The sequence below is a fragment of the Equus quagga genome, chromosome 4 (assembly GCF_021613505.1).
Source record: "Equus quagga isolate Etosha38 chromosome 4, UCLA_HA_Equagga_1.0, whole genome shotgun sequence".
NCBI classification, from domain to species: domain Eukaryota; kingdom Metazoa; phylum Chordata; class Mammalia; order Perissodactyla; family Equidae; genus Equus; species Equus quagga.
The window spans coordinates 119374838-119380837 of NC_060270.1; the positions used below are offsets into that span (position 1 = coordinate 119374838).

Here is a 6000-nt window from a genome sequence, read left to right on the forward strand (position 1 = left end):
CATTTCTGGAATTAGTCAAGACCATGCTATGTAGAGTGAATAATTAGTTACATGATTATGAATGGTTTTGTTAGCTTGGCTCAAATTTCTGGCTTTCTGTTTTTGTGTTCTATATATTGGTCACCCATGATGTTTTATTGACATTTACTACATCTCTAAATTATGTATTCTTTGTTCAATCACCAGGAATTTGGTTGATCACAATAGCGAATTTTAATTTTAAACTTAAAATTACTAAGTGCAAAGCATAATATGCCTAAAGCTGTGCTTTTCTATAGCATTTAAATCTAAATGTAGGTAGTAATAATTAGAAGATTCATGAATTTCAAAATATTTCTTCTAGAGTCTTTTTTAAAACCATTTTGTGTGATACATTTTCTTTCTGATTGTACCTACAAATGGAAATACACATTTCATTTTTAAAATTCGACAGTGGACTTTATTCTCCTCCATCTGATTAGTACCTCTCACTGGGAACCTGGAGCCCGTGGCGTGTGCAGCACCTTGTGATCTGGGAAATAAAGGTGATTGGCAAAAAGAAAAAGAAAGTAAATAGGCTTCTCTAGTTTTTTTGTTTTTTAAATCTGTCTGCTATTTCTGCTATCTCATTAAGCTCCCCAAACACTTGGTGAGTCTTTGAAGGCATCAGCAATGGTGTCCGTTGCCTACTCAGCAGCAATCACCATAGTAGATTTTGTAAAATGTGAAACACTCTTCTATTTTGTGAAATTTTATCTTTTGACATTTACTGTAAAAAATAAGGCAATGATATGTGGAGTAACTCTCATAAGATACCAAGTACAACACAAAATACAACAAGGAAAGTCGTAAAAGCAAATAATGCACTCACCACTAATCTTTTAAAACGAGCTGCCGTCTCTTCTGGACCCCAGATGCCTGGAAATGGATTAATAATAATTCTTGGTTCAGGACACACTATCATCATTTGAATAAGCATGGCCTTCCTTTGTTTGTTTGTTCTTTTGAGGAAGATTAGCCCTGAGCTAACATCTGCTGCCAATCCTCTTCTTCTTTGCTGAAGACCACTGGCCCTGAGCTAACATCCATGCCCATTTTCCTCCACCTTATATGTGGGACCCCTGCCACAGCATGGCTTGACAAGCAGTGCATAGGTCTGCACCTGGGATCTGAACCAGCAAACCCCAGGCCGCCGAAGCGGAACGTGCGAACTTAACTGCTGCGCCACCAGGCGGGCCCCTTCTTTTTTTTTGTTTGTGGGTTGTCGCCACAACATACTTCCAAAGAGTGATGTAGGTCTCTGCCTGGATACTGAACCCGGGCCACTGAAGTGGAGCGTGCTGAACTTAACCACTAGGCCACGGGGCCAGCTCCCCAAATGTGTTTCTTTTGTATGAAATACTTAGTCCCGTCTTTTTTCCATTTTTCTATTTTTTTTTCTTATTGATCTGTATGACTTTTTATATATTCTTGATGCTATCACCTTCAGTTGTGTGTTGCATGTACTTTCTCCCATTTGGTGACTGGTCTTGTCATTTTCTTTAAATGTCTTTTAATTTTCATATGGTCAAATGTATCAATATCTTTATGAATTAAGCCACTTTATATACAAACATATACACACGTAAAAAGGTGGTATTTGATTATATATATTCATATATAGCCAGCCCTGGTAGTCTAGTGGTTAGGGTTCATTGCTCTTACTGCCATGGCCCAGGTTCCTTTCCCAGTCAGGGAACCATACTACCTTCTGTTGTCATACTGTGGTGGCTGCATGTTGCTGTGATGCTGAAAGCTATGCCACCAGTATTTCAAATACCAGCAGGGTCACCCATGCTAGACGGGTTTTGGTGGAGCTTCCGGACTAAGACAGACTAGGGAGAAGGACCAGGACTCTCACTTTCGAAAACACTGGCCATGAAACCCCTATGAATAACAACCAAGCATTGTTGACATAGCGCCGGAAGTTGAGAGGATGGCGCAGAAAGACTGGGCAGCGTTCCACTCTGCCGTGCACAGGGTTGCTAGGAGTCGGAATCTATTCCATAGCACTAACACCTATATATATGTGTGTGTATATGTGTCTATATATTTCCAAATATTATTTTCATGATTCCAAAAACAAGTTATTTGTTGAATGGGGGACCAAAAGTTTTATACACATTGATTACAAGTTATTTTCAGAATTGAGAATTGTTAGAAGAAAAATTGCATCTTAGTATTGAATAAATAGTGTGCTCTCCATTTGTTTATTACATGTTATGTGCAAAACTCCAACTTAAAGAATCAACTGATACTTTACAATTTAGCCTAGACCAAAAAATTATACATTACACACAATAAGAATGTGTATTCTTTCTAGATATGGTATGTCCTGATATTTATTTCATATATATGTATATTTATAGGCAGATAACTAATGATGACTCTAAAATGTAAGAAACCACTACATAATACCTTCTGAGTCATAAAAGAATCATGGTTAACTCTTACTGAGTATTTGCTACAAACCAGGCACTATTCTAAGCACCTCACAGGCATTAATACATATAGTTCTCACAGCCACCCTATGAGGTAAGCACCGCTATTACCATTTACACATGACACCATTTACATGATAAAATTGTGATGGAGGTCAAGGAATTTGCCCTGGTTTTCCTGGGAAACAGTGGAGCTAGAATCTGAGCTCAAACTATCAGGACACTTGTGAAAACTAAAGGGAGGGCTTATTCAGAATACCCTAGGACCAGAGGTGTAAACTCACAGGGAATCAGGGCAATGGATAAGTGGCCACCTAGGCACGCAACATATAGAAAGCAACATCTTCTAAGGATTTTTACCACTTTGGAAATAGTGGATATAATCTGTTTCCTATGGGTCTTGACATCCTTTGATATGTGAAAATTTACGGCTAGTCACTTTCTACTTAGCCTTGAGCATTCATTCACACACATAGGCATCAACACAGAGCAAGACGGAGTGCCTGGAGCCTCGCCAAAGTGGGCCTCAAACATTCCTTGCTCTGTCTCCTCCACGATGGCCTGGATCTCAGCCACGGAACTCTCTGTGCTAAACATGTCTGTGTCAAAAGAGTAGGTTGTCACACTGTGCTCTCTTTAGATAGAAACTGATACCACGTATTCAAGCCTTTGCTCAGTATAAGAGGAAGGAAAGAGACATGGTGTTTTTGAAATATAGCTCAAAAGTGAGAAGCATTGAAGCTGAGATTATGGGATTTCCAAGTCCTCATTTGGCTTTTCTGCTGATTTATGATCAGAAAAATTGCTGCTTAAAAAAAAGTCAGTGAGCGAGAACAAATTAACATCAGTTTTCTTAAAGCACCCTGAAAAGTATAGTGTGTTGTATAAGTGGCCATCATTTACTATTTTTTGTAAAGGTAAATTAATGTAAGGTTCCTCTTTCTTTGTCTAACTTATTTAATTGGGCCCCTTTTAAGACCAAATGTTTTACATATTTTTTAATTTTTTATATATTATGACGTTTTGACATCTTAAAGTCTCTGCCCTTCTGGGGCTAGCTAATTCTTAGAGACAGCAGAAGGCCCAGCCAGAGCATGCCTTTGATCTGCAAACCCATCCAGAGCCAAGCCTCCTCTATCTGGCCCATCCACCCCCAGAGCAATAGTCCTCTACCTTAATCACCTCCAGGCAACTGGAGAACCATCCTTACAGCCCGCAGCCTGCTGAAATTATTCGAAATAGACAATCCTAAACAGGTTACCTGCCTGGCTTCTTTTCCCACAGAAATCCGAACAAAGGTGGAGGCCGAAGCTGCACTCTCGCTACTCTCTTCTGCTTCCTGACCACCCCGGGGTTTTTTCTTGTGGCCCTGCATGGCATGCCCCGCCTTGCCTCTTATCTCTAGGACCTGTGAGTATAATAAACTTTGTCTTCCTGAGTCTCTCCTCTGTCTCCTTTGTGGCCACCCCTGACTGACCACCTCATAAAGCAACACAGAACAGGCCAGAAATTTGAAAAAGGAAAAACTTAAAAATCAAGTGAAAGAGGGGCATCAATGGAATATTCTAGAGGGTGGGGAGTCACTCTCCAACAAACAGCAGCAGAATGTCCTTCTCAGACATTTGCTCATCGGACTGTCAGCAGCTGAACCTGCCGCTAACTCCCAACTCCTCGTCTGCACGACTGCCACATGCTGTTGTCTGTGGATGAGGAATGACAACTGTGTGCAGTAGAGAGAAAGAACGGTAATGCATCAAAGTAACACTTTTCTATTAGGATTAGTCCTGATTCAAGCGCCATTCATTTAGAGAAGCACTACAATTGAAAAGGAAAACTTGAAACTTTCTTTTTCTAATAGGTTTCTTGATGGTGCTTTTTGATTAAGTGCTTTTATTGATTCAACAGTATTAACCTCGTTGACTAAAGCATCTACACATATGAGAAGAATCTGATCATTATCTCCTAATGAGCTATGAGTGATTCCTTGGCATTTCCTTCTTGGCTTGATGCAGAAGCCAGGATATTTGGCTTAACACTGGACTTCATTTCTCTTAGCCATGTCCGGAAACAGAAGCTCTTAAATGGAGCCACAGTAATTAATCACGGAGATCTCAGGCTCCTACACATAACAGGTGCTTGCTAAGTGTTTGTTGAAGGAACAGTAGGAGTCATCGATTATTTTTAGACTACGATATGTGATCCTTATTTATCATAATATTTTTCTGAATATTGACATACTTGAAGTTCAAATGAGAAAAGAATCTAGCTTCTTCATTGTAGAATGACAGTTATATGTTGAGTTTATCTTAAAGCTATTTTTTACTTAATGGCTGAGTTTTACTCATAAGTGATACATTTTTAACCTGTTGTCAATAACATTAAAGAAATAATTTGCAGAGAAGTACACCTACCCCTATATTTTCATTTCAAATGGAGACTTGGCTACTCAGGATGCTATTCCAAAACTTTCATTTTGGTTGTAAATTACAAATTTATTTGATTATTCACTTGGGATATTCAAGAAATTATTTGGAGCCTTCTTTTTTTTTGTTTGTTTTTTGGCCATTTTTTGGTGTGCAATTCAAATGAAATTCTATTTAACAAAGGCATATTTTTGAATTTTAAGAGCTATACAAGCCAGGTAAAAGCACATTTATTAGCCCCAGGAGATCACTATAAAACTCAGACTTAAAATTAATTCCTCAAAACACACAAAAAATACAAGTCCCTATAGCTTATGGCAGCCATCAAAAACCAGTGATATATTGTTCTTCTCCACGAAGTCACTTCACCACCAGCAGGTTTTAGTTAACATTATTACGATAGTGAATGACCCTAAAGAGGGCTCCCTTGTTTATTTGAGGCTCCTTCCTAATAACCTACAGCTGTGTGAACACCATCAGCTGTGGGAGTTTCTGATATGGGCACATTAAAAGTGTTGGTATGTCACTCCATATGGTTCTTATGGCCTTCCTTTGACGATGCATAATATTCCATCAGTCCTGCTGTCAATGGCCAATTCCTCAGCTGGGCTGATGACTTGAAAACCTACTCACCAGTCTTTAATTGTTTCTCATTGTTGCTTCTAAAAAGCCAGCATCTCTTTGTTTGCAGTGGGTAAGAAATGAAGAGACACTCAGTTCAAATTAAAACAGCTGAGGTTCTGAACAGGCCAATCCCCTGAAACCTCAGTAAACTTTTGTATTCACACACTCAAGTCCACTTGGTTGTGTGGATACAACGCAATCTGGAGTTGTTATTGCTTTGATTGAGTGAAAATGTAATCATGCCTTTGCAAGAGAGGCCCCAAGGGCAGCACTGGGCACAAATTTAAGGAGGGATCTTATTTTCTTGCCTTGAAATGGAGGTGTTTAACTTTCAAACTTGATTTTGAAGAAAGCAATGAACATAAAGAGCTAATGGCAGTTTTACTGTAAAACTTTAATTTAGAAAGAATTAGTGGGATCATTACATCTTTTATTTGGGAAAACAAAGGCATTACTGAAAAATAATGTACCTATTACATGTAAAATTAAATAGA

At 38.8% G+C, this 6000-nt stretch overlaps 1 long non-coding RNA gene across 1 annotated transcript in view; it reads left to right on the forward strand.

Moving 5' to 3' along the window:
* LOC124237855 (uncharacterized) overlaps positions 1-3863 on the forward strand; it is a 62525-nt gene extending 58662 nt beyond the window's left edge. The window contains exon 4 of the long non-coding RNA XR_006888162.1: positions 3744-3863. This is a non-coding gene — a long non-coding RNA (uncharacterized LOC124237855). The remainder of the gene's footprint in view (positions 1-3743) is intronic.
* Positions 3864-6000: the final 2137 nt, after the last annotated feature.